Source organism: Nannospalax galili, unplaced genomic scaffold (assembly GCF_000622305.1).
Source record: "Nannospalax galili isolate Female #2095 unplaced genomic scaffold, S.galili_v1.0 scaffold7479, whole genome shotgun sequence".
Classification (NCBI taxonomy): domain Eukaryota; kingdom Metazoa; phylum Chordata; class Mammalia; order Rodentia; family Spalacidae; genus Nannospalax; species Nannospalax galili.
The window spans coordinates 28,497-42,646 of record NW_008343090.1 but is presented as its reverse complement, the minus strand read 5'-3'; the positions used below and the strand labels follow the sequence as shown (position 1 = coordinate 42,646).

At 44.8% G+C, this 14,150-nt stretch overlaps 1 non-coding gene and 1 pseudogene across 1 annotated transcript; both read left to right on the top strand.

The window, feature by feature from the left end:
- The first annotated feature begins 3,344 nt into the window (after window positions 1–3,344).
- Window positions 3,345–14,150, top strand: part of LOC115071381 — a 21,827-nt pseudogene continuing 11,021 nt past the window's right edge.
- Window positions 13,027–13,190, top strand: LOC115071383. The gene has a single exon (XR_003850466.1). It is a non-coding gene; the product is annotated as a U1 spliceosomal RNA (small nuclear RNA).

Here is a 14,150-nt window from a genome sequence, read left to right as displayed (position 1 = left end):
CACTGGGGACAAGAAAATACAAAACCCCGAGTAGAGGTGAGGTGGAAGGACGCAATTACGGGCCAGTGGAGAGGACCGGACCCACTGTTAACGATGGGAAAGGGATTTGGTTGTGTTTTCCCCATGGGAGAAGATAAGCCTATTTGGGTACCAGCCAGAAACCTCAAATATCTCCCCCTACAGAGTGACGGCTCCAACCAAGATGACTAACAGGGAAAAGAAAAGACTCTGGTAGAGCCAACATTTAGCCCTTAAGGCCAGAAGAAACAAACAAAACATAGACAGACACCTCCTCATAATGAGGAGGCAAAGGGAGACCTACCCTTGAGGAAGCCTTTCTCTGTCTCTTACAGATCAAAATGTCTCTTACAGATCATGCTCATCCTGTCACTTCTGACAATCGAGGAGCCGACGCTAACAAGATCATCTGGACCTATAGAGACTCTGAATCCACATCGCCCCCAAAAGGTCACGTGGTTGGTGACCAATGCGGCTACCGGAGTGATTGCCAACAGCACTACCAAGGTGACACCACCGGACACATGGTGGCCTGACCTGGAGGTAGATCTCTGTGCCCTGGCTACTGGATCGTGGGACGTTGGTGACTGGACTCAAGGGGGGACCTGGCCTGAATGTGGGGACACAGGATGTGGATACACGTTACCGTTAACAGGGTCCCCCAGGGAACCGGGGTGCTCCCATGTGCTTAAGTGGGATGCTTTATTACAGACAGAATTTTATTTGTGCCCAGGAAATGGTAGAACTTCGCAACAGCTGCACAACTGTGGGGGGGCTGATTCTTACTACTGTTATAACTGGGGATGTGAAACCACAGGGACGGAGTATTGGATTAAGGACCGGGGACTGATCACTGTCAAAAGGATACAGAGACCTAGACTTTCCACAAATCCACTATATGGAAGATGTACAAACTTTCGTTGCAATGCCCTCCGTATAACCTTTACGGAGAAGGGATGGCGGGCGAGGGGCTGGGACTTGGGAAAGACTTGGGGATTGAGACTTTATATATCTGGACGTGACCTTGATCTCCTCTTTATGGTTAGAAAGCAGGTTGAGCCCCTCGCAAGGCCAATCACACCTGGACCAGCCAACTTGGGGGCCGGGACGGCCAAGCCTTACCCATCTACTGTGAGCCTCTCCCCCACAGGACTTACGCTTCCCCCGAAAAACCTTCATTCAAAACTCAGAGCGAGACCCAATGGGTTTGAGGATCTGACCCCAAAGGGAGGGTCAGAGATCCTAACGGCTATCCAATTTGCATATAGAGTTCTCAACTTGACCCATCCGGACCTTACCTCCTCATGCTGGTTGTGCCTAGAGGCCGGTGTACAGTTGATTGAGGCAATAGGTGTAATAGGAAGGTTTACTTACACCTCCGATGATCAAAAGTGTCGGTGGGGTGGGGGGTTGTCCACCAAGACAAGCGGGCTCTCCATACCTGTGACAGATTATAATCTGACCTGTGTCACTACCCTAGATTATCCCTCCCCCTGGGAGGGCTGCTTTAACATAACACAGGTGGCGGCAAATAACAGTAATGGGTAGTTCCTGCTGACCCAGCGATTTACTACCTGCTGACCCAGCGATTTACTGGTTGTGTCAAAAGTCAAGGCTAACACCCTCTCATTGACAGTCCTCACACATACTGATGGGGACACATGTGCCTTGGTAGTGCCTTTCCCCCATGTGCTATATCATTCCTGGGGGGAAATGGAGGCATGACAATCACTTAGGTTTAAGAGGGAGTTAGTCACCACCTTAACAGTCTCAATGCTTGTGGGACTAGGAATGGGAGGGGAAGCCCTGGGGGCCACCTCTCTGGCCCTTTCCCAACAGGGCCTCCGAAGGATTCAGGCAAACATGGATGCAGGCTTAGATAAATTGAAAACGGTGGTAAGATTCCTCCCACAATCTGTTTCATCGCTGACACAAGTTACATTACAAAATAAAAGGGGGTTAGACCTTCTCTTTATGCAACAAGGAGAGTTGTACCTAGCACTGGGAGAGGAGTGCTGCTTCTATGTTGACCATTCGGGGGTAATCACAAAAACTTAGATGAAATCAGAAAGGAGATTAATAATCGACATGTCCAGAGGGACCAATCCCTGTTTGAACAATGGTTTAATGCCTCTCCCTGGTTAACAACGCTAATCTCAACACTGCTGGGACCCTTGGTGATCCTCACCCTTGCTTGCACCTTTGGACCATGTATCTATGCACGAGTCATGAAAATGATTCAAGGACAAATAGCACAGGTACAAGCTATGTGTCCATTACAACTGGCTCCCTACCTCCCCAATAAAGGAGACATACACCTAAACTAAGGTTGTCACCGGTTCACCTAACCCAAGGTCTGATCAGTTACCGGGAGAGTGATGCCCCCCCATTAATAAAACAAAAAGGGGGAGATGTAGGGAAGCTGTGTTCAAAATGGCGCTGACTGCCTCAGTCGGGGGAGGAGCTAAGCAATTGGACCAGGGACAAAAAATAGGAAAAAGTGTAGGTAATTGGAGACTAACCAGGAGGAAAATGCGTGAGCACCTCATGATCACCATAGTAGTGCATTGAAAGGAGCCTGCGTGCTCTACGTGACCTTCCACAGGATTGGAGGATAGTTCCCGCCTATGCTACTGATTGTGGTTTTTGCCTTTATAAGCATTGTAACACTTACAATAAACAAGTTCCTGCATGACTAAACTCCCTGCTGCATCTGAGAGTCTCGGGGAGGCGGGTGAACGGGCAAGGAGTGCACTTACCCCTCCTGGTGCCCCATCACTGAGCTCCATGTCCTGCCTCACTGGCAGGGTGGAGGCTTGGCATGCTTGAATGTGATCGCTTGGCTTTCTGCTCAGGCCACCTCTGCCGCAATGCCCCCTCCAACTCCCCGCCATTATGGGCTCATGTCCTTTGGAACCATAAGCCAAATAAACTCTTCCTCCTCCAAATTCCCTTGGTCATGGTGTTTTATCACAGCAACAGAAAATTAAATAATATACTATAAGACACTTTAAATGCTTATTTAACAATCATGGACTTATAGCTATTAAAACATCATGAATGTTGTCATTTGAGATTTATGTTTATGTGGGTAGAGGTTGGTTCTTTTTTGTTTTGTTTTGTTGAGAAGGGGTTTCCCTGTAGCCCCAACTGACATGAAACTCTCAATATAGATCAGGCTGGCCTCGATCTCACTGACATCTGCCTCTGCCTCTGTTTCCTGAATGCCAGGATTAAAGGCCTATGCCCAGAGATTGATGTTTTTGTATAATTTGGATAAAAAGAGTTACTAAAAGCTTTGTGTATGCCTAATAAGAGTATATGGAATGAGAAAAGAATATGACAGTGCTGTTTCAAATAAAGAAAACTACATTCAAGGAAAACTAAATGAAAAAGAAAAGCTGACCTCAGGACAGAATCAGACAGAATGACTGGAGACGAAAAACAAAACTTTGAAGTATAAGATTGAGAGTTTAGAGAAAACAGCTATAATCTATGACAAAGATTAAAACACTCTGCAGCAGGAGTTTGAAACCCAGATTCAGAAATTTCAGGGGCAGTTTTCTGACAAGCCCACATTAGAAGCCAGGTTGCAAGACATGGTGAAAGAAATGAGGTATAAGTGTCAATCAAGGAATTCGGGTGCACTGTTGGGTAATAGCCAGCCAGCTGGAGATGCAGAAGAATCTTTGAGTCCCAGGAGCCACTCGTTTGAGTAGGACTGAGAAAATTTCATTCAGAGATCTGTTTCTTCATCACTGGTGCATCTTTCTAGTAACAACATCGCTCAGTTTTCCAAGGGCCAGTGACTCATGATCAGCCTCACCTGCATTTGCACTCTAACTCTTGTGGCATCCATCATTTCTGTAGCTTCCTGTATTTCACAAGGGGATCAGAAAATGTCTCCATACAGCACACCTGTCAATGTCACCTCTATTACAAGGCAGAGGCAGCAGGAGCCAAGACAAAGTAGCAGTTGTATGCTGGCAGACAGAAGGTGAGGAATGTACTAGACTGAGGGCAGGGAATGAGACAGGAGTAGAAGAGAGCCATTGCTGCAGAACACGTCACTCCTGCCCAACACAGCTGGTCCCACTCTGCAGGAAGCAGATGGAAGATTGTAAACCTGCCTCTAACCTGCAAACTGAAGCAGTCATGCAGCTACATGTCCCTCAAGCCATCAGTGTCTGTTGCAAATGAAAAGGCACTAGCTAAGTGTGAGAATCACCACCAGGAACTAGCCTCCAAAGAGGAGATTCAAACTAAAGTAATTAGGGGGTGATGTTTCCAGACAAGAGATGGTAGACAATCTGTTCAGCATATGTATATATGTATATTTGGTCTTTTTGACATAGGATCTCCCTTTAGCCCCACCTGACCTGGAACTTACTATGTGGACTAGGCTGGCCTTGAACTCACAGGGGTCCACCTGGATCTGCCTCATGAGTGCTGGGATTAAAGGCATGCACCACCACGCCTGGCTCCAGTTTACTTATATTGAGAAATTAAAACAACATTCTTTGTGTATTATATGCATTGCCATACTTAATATTAATAAAGGCATACCCCTTCACATTGCTGTAGGAACTGTTCTTATAATGCTATTTTTGTATGTTTCTTGTACATTTATAAACTAAACTAATTCATGCTAGTGTTTGTCTTGGCTAATTAAAGACAAATGTATCTTGATCATATTTTTTTATTGCGTCTTTCCCAACTGTTATGAATATTGCTTAAGGTTTTATAAACAAAACACTCAGCTAGTGATTAGCTGTAAGAAGGTACTTTAGACATATTTAGCAATTCAGACTTTCAAAAATAAAGATGGTGGCTGGCCAACAGTGGACTACAGGGGGGCAAAGACAATCAGATGATTTAGTCAACTGGAAAAAGACACCACAGCCTAAGGGAAAGGACTGGATTTCATATTTCCTGAATACTTAGAGATGTTTTAGTTGTCTGAAACATTTGGATTTTTGCTCAGTATACCCCTAAATGTTGAGAGCAATGCTAGTCTTGATTTTAGTAGATCTACTAATGAGGACGGTTCATGTCCTAACATGAGCCATGTTTTGATAAAGCTGTTCGTTTTACCCAGACCTCCTCCCTCACTTAGACCAAGCCCACCTGCTTACAAAAGATTCACACTTTCCCATCTTCTTTATTCAGCCTAACAAAAATAACACTATTTGGGGTAGGGGGGACCTCTATTTTAGATCCAAATTCTTAGAGCCCAAAACCATAGACTTTTTTCTATTAAGAAAAAGGAAAAATATTAACTGAGTCCAACCAATTGAATTACTATGTTTCTATTCGTATTAAAAATGTTAAGATACAATAAAGTACCCCAAAAACATGCAATATACTCAGACATCTGATAATCTTAAAGTAACTTTGACATCTATTACAGATGTACAAGATTTGGCTTAACTCTTCTCATCCAAATTTAAGTCTGTTTCCCTCATCTCCTGCCTTGATTTTTTTTTTTTTTTTTTAGGAATACTGTGCTCTTGATTACTTTGGCTTTAGATACAACTCTTATTTTATTTGACCTGTAAATGTTATGTCAAATACAGAAGGAAAAAAGAATAGTCAGATCATGATGGTAGGGGAACAACATGACCCAATGATTTCTTCCTGAATGGTATGCTAATGAGTCCTCTCTCCCGAAGACTGCCTTCCAGCCTATTCTCCTTCATCTATAGCAACATGGGGAGTGAGACAATAGTTGGCACATACATAAAATATGATGCTTGGCCCACAGGGGAACTATAAACAAAAGCTTCTAAAAAAGCCACTTTGTCTCTAAAATCTAACCAACAGGAGTGTTAGAAACTCAAGCTTATACCCCACTCTAACCCTAAGGAAGCATGAGATATTTACTGTCCTTGACAAGATGTTCTTTGGAAAATGTACATTGTCTCTTTGTGAGCCGGTGACAGAACAAAGTAAAGACTGCACCAAAACCCAACTGGCTGAACCAATGAGTGATTGGGATTATTTACAGAAGTGTGGGTGAGGGATTATCCTCAGGAGCAGGGTGACTCAAAGGCAGCTACATCACTGAAAAACCCACCCCAACTGAGGTGATGACTCAAGGAAGCTACAGCCCTGGAGCTCTCTGCAAGGCTGACAAGCAGCTGACAGGTTGGAGATCTCTTCTAGGCAGGTCAGTAGTCAGAGCCTCTTTCCCAAGCAGTTACTTACTGTTTCTATAATCTTGGGGAGAGGACTTATGATAAACACAAGGCATGCTAGAAGAGTAGTTAAATGAATGAAGAATAGGAAAAGAACAAGCACCACAACATCAACAAAGACACAGAAATTAATGCACACTGCATTGGCTGCTTTTTCTGCTGCTGTGATAAAATACCCTGACACAAGCAACTTGAGGGAGAAAGGGGTTTTTGGTCCCAGGGTACATACAGTTCATCATATCAAGGAAAAGTGTGGTGGCAGTGAATTGAGGCATCTGTAATCCAGGAGAGGGAGAGCTGGCAAGATGACTCAATGGGTAAAGTGCTAGGGGACCTGAATTCAGTCCCCAGATCCCAGGATGGAAGAGAACCAACTCCTGAAAGTTGTCCTCTGATCTGCACATGCATGCCTTGGCATGGGTGTGCCTGCACTCATACACACACTTCATGCATGAAATAGTGATAATACAAAAATGTTTTGCTGGGTTTTTTTTTTTCGGTCTTTTTGAGACAGGGTCTCCTTGTAGCCCCAGCTGTCCTGGAACTCATTATGTAGACCAGGCTGGCTTCAAACTCACAAAGATCCGCCTGCCTCTGCCTTCCAAGTGCTGGGATTAAAGACAGGCGCCACCACATCCAGCAATACAAAAATGTTTTAAAGGAGAGGGAAAGAATGCTTGTGCTCTGCCCCGGTTTGCCCATTCAACCTGGGATCTGATTCCTTAGAATGGTACCACCCACAGTGGGCACATCTTCCTGCTTCAACTAATCTAATCGAGATAATCCCTCACCAGGATACCCAGAGCCCAACAGGATCTAGTTAATGCCTCACAGGTTTGCCCAGGAGACAAGTCTCTTCTTTGACTCTAGATCCTGCCAAGATGACAGTATTAACAATCATGACTCCACTTTGTGTCAACATGACACCGAAACACACCACTTTTAAGGCATAACCTTTAATTCAGTGTCCCATAGGCTCCTGGTCATTTCATAATGCAAAATTCATCTCAAAAGTCTCCACAGTCTTTAAATTCCAACACTTGAAAAGCTCATGGGAAGTCCAAGTGTAGTGGTGCACACCTTTAATTCCAGACACAGAGACGGTGAGCTCCTGGCCGGACTCTGAGACCCTGTCTCAAAGAAACAAACAAAAAAGTCTCTAGGGCTGGAGAGAAGGCTGTGTGGGTAAGTGCCCAGACCACTCTAACAATTGCTAATGGATCGTGTACTCCATGCAAGGCCTTCGGACTCCATGCCTCACTAACAGATGTCATGTGATATTTTTGGACAGCATGTAAAGAAAGTCTATCAATAGGCTGGGTACTGTCACCTACCTGGCCTATTTTACAGGGCGGAAGTGTAGGCACAGAAGCCCCAATGACTTGTTCAGTGTCACTCTGGTCCACTGTGACACTTCCTCTTGGATACTGCAAGATGCTCATTGCATGCCACAGCCCTGCAGTCTTAACACACAGTCTAGAGTGGGCGTGGGTTGATAAGGTAGGTCTAGGCAGTGGGTTGGGCACATTCTGGAGTTCCACAACTATTATTGGTGGAAAAAAAAAAAAACACCTTTTGAAGGCTGGGCTTGGTGATCCATGCCTTTAATCCCAGCACTTTGGAGTCAGAGACAGGCAGATCTCTGTAAGATCAAGGCTAATCTGGTTTAGGCCAGCTGGGGTTACAGGAAGAACCTGTCTCCAAAAAAAGTAGTTTAAAATTTTTATTTTATTTCATTTTATTTATTTATTTATTTAATTTGTCTTTTTGAGACAGGGTCTTCCTGTAACCCCAGCTGACCTGGAACTCACTATGTAGACCAGGCTGGCCTTGGACTCAGAGCTCTGCCTGGCTCTGTCTCCTGAGCGCTGGGACTAAAGGCATGCACCACCATGCCCAGCTTTATTATTCTTATTTTATGTGTGTGAGTATATATGTATGTACGTATGTATGAGTATATATGAACCATGTGCATGCAATGCCTATGGAGGTCAGACGAGGGTGTCAGATTCTGTGGAACTGGAATTACAGAGAATTGTTAGCTGCCATGTGGGTGCTGGGATCTGAACCCCAGTCCTCTGCAAGAGCTGTCAGTTCTCTTAACCACTGAGGATTTTTTATGTTTTAAATAAACAGATGAACTTTCAGATGGAATTTCCTCATTGACCTTGAAGTAAAGAAGTTAGAAAGGCAAGATCACTAGATATGCACAAATAAAGGGTAAAAAGGAATAGGTATGAGGTCACCATATGTCTCAGTGGCATCAAACTTTAGTTATTTGTGACTGAATGCCCAATCTGATTATGCCAGAGGCAGACTGATGTGTGCCACCAGCACTTGTCTATGTTAAATGTCTGCTATCCAGAGGCTGGACACCATCTCTTTGTCTGACAGCATTGGATAGAAAGGACTAAAGGCACATGATACTGAAATCTGCACATTCAGTAACTGACACACAGCCTGTGAATTATGGATTCTATACAGGAACCCTCAATCCAGGTTCTTTGTCCCACTCCATGCCTGGCTCCTCAGCACTTCAGAAGTGATAGATGGGGTGTAGTGACACATACCTTTAGTCCCAGCACTGGGGAGGAAGAGGTAGACAGATTGCTGTTAGATCCAGGACAGCCTGGTCTACATAGCAAGTTCCAGACTAACTGGGGCTAATAATAAATAAATAAATAAATAAATAAATAAATAATAAATTAAGGAAAGAAAGAAAGAAAGAAAGAAAGAAAGAAAGAAAGAAAGAAAGAAAGAAAGTGACCACACTGCAGACAATAACCACAGCATCTAGGTCCAAACTACCCCTCCCTTCTGTCTGACATATTCAATAGACATATTTAGCACTTGTCTCCCAAGTTTGGGCTGGCAGAGTCACATGGACAGGAGACAAATATGCAGTGCCTCTTCTTATTGAACCTCCCTGCTCCTTCTGGATGCCTCCAGATATGGGACTGAGGGCCAGGAGCTTTGGCCTTGCCCACTGTACAACATCTGGCCTCCAGCAGGTCCTGGAACATAGGAAGGACTCCTTTGATACTCCTTGAATGAAGGCATTCTAATGCATGGTCCTGAGAAGATCAAGAACCTGACTCTACTTTGGACCAGTCAGGCCTCCAGGTATCTCCAGGTAATAGGAAGATAGGAAAAGTTTGCAAAAGCAGGCACCCTTTGGAATGTTTATTCTGAGAGGCAATGCAGAATCCCGAGAGAGTCTGCATTCTAGAGAAAATCTAGAAAGTACTGTTAGGTTCCTGGCAGACACTGTTATGGAATTTGAAACCACTGGGAAAAAGACCACCAGACTCAATTTAAATTTTAATTGGTCAATTTATTAGGGCTATAGCTGTCCATGGTCTCTTAGTCAGAATTAGGACCCAAGGCCCTGAAGAGAGGGTGAAACTAACTTATAAAGGCAAAAAACACAAATACCATAGGAATTTCATCATGAGTAATGCCAGGTGGTCCTGAGTATGGGCAGGATGCCCAAGTTAGCAGATAAGCAAACTACAGAAACCAGAACAAGCTTGTGTTAGTCCTTCTCTTAACAGATGTATAGAGACCTTAACAGTAAGGCATTTTTTTGATTACTATGGTTTTTTAGGCTTCTTAGCTAGGCAAGTAGCACAGCTGCAGTGTCTGGGAGGTGACCAAGGTCAGCTATTCTAAAGAAAGCACTCTTCTAAGGGGAAGCAACTAAGTTCAGGTGCTTAACCTTTAAGCTGGTGAGCCTTTAGAAAGTTTTAAGGCCCAACCAATAGTTCACCACAGGATTAAAAAGAAATCAGATAGAAGTGACCCTCAGGAAGGAGGTCTCCAGGGGTGGGCACCACCCCAGTTGCTTCCTTAACAGGTTCACCCAGGTGAGGATCATAGAAGGTGACTGAAAGCCCCAATGTTAGATTGTGGATTTACTGGTCTTCTACTAATGTTAAACATATTTAGGCCTAGGTAGTTGCTATAAATAGGTGTGCCTTGGTTCCTGGTGCCAGAGGAGTGTCAAAGGCAAGAAACATCAGTTGGTAAACAGATATAAAACAATACAGGTATGAGCTGGAGAGATGGCTCAGAGATTGCTAGTGCTGGCTGCTCTTGCAGAGGACCCAGGTTCAATTCCTAGCACCAACATAGTAGCTGACAATGGTGGGTCCTTAACTCCATCTCCAGAAGATCCGTTGCCCTCTTCTGACCTCCATGGGATTTGTATGACACAGGTGCACCTACATACATGCAGGCAATACACTCATACACATAAAATAGAATAATAAATAAAATATTTAAAAAATACAGGTAAAGGGATTAAGTTTGAAAAAGGGATTAAGTTCGATGGAGGGGTGGGCAGCTGTCTCTCTTTCCTTCTTTTTTTTTTTTGTCTTTTTGAGACAGGGTCTCCCTGTATCCCCAGCTGGCCTGGACCTCACTATGTAGACCAGGCTGGCCTGGAACTCACAAAGATCCACTTGCCTTCCGAGTGCTGGGATTAAAGGCATGTGCCGCCATGCCTGACTGTCTCCCCTGAGAAAACTCTGTACATTTCTTGCCTAGATAGAGATTGTTCACCCAGCCCAGGAAGTAGGTAACAACATAGTTAAGGAGAGAAACAGCCAAGGAGACAAGTGAAGGCACAAAGAGGTGAGTGACTATTCCCCCACTGGCACTAGGCTAGACTAAGCAAGTAGAGCCAGCCCCACCAAATTCATCAAGGGCAAGGAAAATGTGCTGAGGTCCTATGAAAATGCCCAGGATAAAACAGCCAAATAATTTATACAAATGGACAATTTTTTTTCATGCTTCATTAAATCTTGCTAATGGTTTCCTTTAGCATCTTTGTGATAGCTAATCCCGGTGTCAACTTGACTGGATCTTGGATTAACTGAAATCAGAGAGATCTTCTTAGTTGGATCATCTGAAGCTGGGAGACACACCCTAAATGTGGGTGTTACCTTCTGATGGCAGCCTGTATAAAAGGCCACGGCAGAGGAGACCTCCTGGCTTCTTGCTGCTTGCCTTCTCTCTTGCTGGTCTTGCTGCTGTAGACTGAAGACTAGCTGATCTTTTGGAATTCATAAGACCTTAAGCGCCAGGTTGGGACTCCTGAGACATCCATCCTCATCTACTGAGCGACTACAGATTCTCAGCCTCTCCAGTATGGTGCAGCCATTGTTGGACTACTGAGACTCTATCCTGTGAGCTAAAGTGATAAATCTCTATACATATATATTCATTCTACTGGTTCTGTTTCTTTGGAGAACTCTGACTAATACAATCTTCTTAGTTGTAAACTTCTGTGATCACATGATATTTGCTCAGAACAGATGACAACAGACTCAAGAGTGCTTTGCCAAGGTTATTGCCATAGCCTCACTCACTATTCATTATGAGATGCTGGTTCAGGACTTTACCTTGTTGTCTTGCCCATCCTCTGCTAAAGATGTTAAATATAGATGACATAATACTAACCCTTAAGTGTCTTACAGATTTGGAGACCCATTTGAGAGACATGTAAGTGTACCTGAAGGAGGAAGGATGGGAAATCAGTTCATGAAGGTGACAAGGGCCAGGTGCATCTGTGGAATACTTGGGAGCTTTTAGGCTTGGTAAGACACCAAGGTGATTAGGAAAATCCTACAACAGCCTGGGTGTGTAAATGCTACATAGTAAACAAAGGTGCCTTGTAAAAATAGGAGCAGATGTTTCTGAAAACCATAAGGTTGTTCAAAATCACAGTGTTAGGAGGGGTTACCTCCCTAGGAGTTGTTGGTCAAGGAGTCCCCAGAAGCCCCTAAAACAATAAAGGCCATTGCTACTGCTTGTGGATTCCATTCTGGAGCTGAATGGTAAGATGCTATTGTGGAAGATGTCACATACTAGTCTTATAGGATTTGGAGAAGTAAGTCTAGGACTGAGCTAGAAGAGTTCCCAACCCTGTGGTCTGGCTTTTATAGTGGTGCACAGTGCTAGTAAGGTTTCCGGGAGGATTATGGCCTGACATCGTACTCAGCTGTGGCTCTGCATGCTTCTCCTTTTCTCATCACTTGTGTTTTACATCAAAAGAAATACCCTCCAACACATGCCACCAGCATATGGATATACAGAGATAAATAAAAAGACACAAAGAAGCCGGGCATGGTGGCACACGCCTTTAATCCCAGCACTTGGGAGGCAGAGGCAGGTGGATCTCTGTGAGTTCAAGGCCAGCCTGGTCTACATAGTGAGTTCCAGGATAGCTGGGGCTACAGGGAGACCCTGTCTCAAAAAGGAAGGGGAAGGAAGGGAAAAGGAAGGAAGGAAGGAAGGAAGGAAGGAAGGAAGGAAGGAAGGAAGGAAGGAAGGAAGGAAGGAAGGAAAAAAGAAAGAAAGAAAAAGTAGTAACTGTATTGAGGGTTTATAACATGTAGGCAGCAAAATGTATAGCAAGAACAACGTCAGAGCAGGAACAAGTACAGCGTCAGAACAGCATCGCCTGACAACTGTGGGGAACTAGTCTGTGCTGACAAGAAATCAACAGCGAAAACCGAAGCTAATTGGTTGATGGGTGAGCAAGGGCCCCGAGGAGCGGCCGTTTTCGTGGCGTCGCGATGGGGCGTGTCCTATGCAGATGAGGGGCGCTCAGGGGCTGCTGCGTCCACAGCCGCTGCTGAAACTCGAGGGGTTCCTCCTGCGTGTGAGAGAGCGCGCGGCAGTGGACGGCAGAGCGCGCGAGAGGCGCGTGTGAGGCCAGGGAGGCCCGAGAGTGCGCGCAGCCTGGTGACCATGTGTTAAGAGTGGAGGGCGTGAGGGTGTGTGTCGGGGCTGTGCGTTCCAAAGCATACTTACCTGGCAGCGGAAACACCATGATCAGGAAGGTGGTTTTCCCAGGGCGAGGCTTATCCATTGCACTTGGGATGTGCTGACCCCTGCGATTTCCCCAAATGCGGGAGACTCGGCTGTATAATTTATGGTAGTGGGGGACTGCGTTCGCGCTCTCCCCCAGTTTGCTGTGTTTAAAGTCAGATGTTTTCCTTTGGTTGTTTCAGAACATTTTGTTTACCAAATGTTATGGAACGTGTTACAAGGTTTAGTTATATGTTAGCATAAAGTATATTTTTCAACTCATTGATGTGGAATACGGCAACACTTGCCTTGAAATTCACAAGGTCTGGGGACACACAATACCATCACCCCTGAGGCAGAGGCAGGACGGTATCGAAATCAAGGTCAGCCTGGTGTATACACCAAGTCCCAGAAATCAAGGTCAGCCTGGTGTATACACCAAGTCCCAGACCGTCTGGGGCTGCAGGGAGACCCTGTCTCAAAAAATCTAAAGAACAGTCAAAAGTAAAACCAACTAAACATTAACAAAAATGGGCATCAATCACCCGTGAACAAGGGCACAGTAGCTAGAAGACAGTAATTTTGGGGTTTCCTTCCAAATATACAGTTTAAAAAAAAATGTAATCCATGGGGCATGACGACACATTGAAGGACCCGACTGACAGCAGGAAGGCCATTTTAGAAAAAGAACTGTAATCAGCCATTCGATAAGCCAAGATTCTAACCCAGGTCTTGTGAAACTAGCAGTGGAAGATAGGACGTTTGCAGTCGGACCACCTGCCACCACCCTGAGGCCCCTACCGGGAAGTTAGTGATAACAGCCCCTACTGGGAAGTTAACGATAACAATCAGTTTCACCCATAGCCCCCTCTGAATTTGGCAATACTGTTTCCTCATACCTTGTACCCATTGAAATGCACTAATAATAATCTTGTAACCATGCATCTGCTTCTGTACCTTGCTTCTGCTCTATAAAAAGCCCCCCCAAACTAAGCCCGGCACGCAAGTCCTGACCCGAGCGGGACTCTGCGTCCGCAGGCGCCTGTGTATGAATAAATTCCTCTTGCTTTTGCATCCCGAAACTTGGTTTTGTCCCTGTGTGTTGAGCGCGATTCTTCA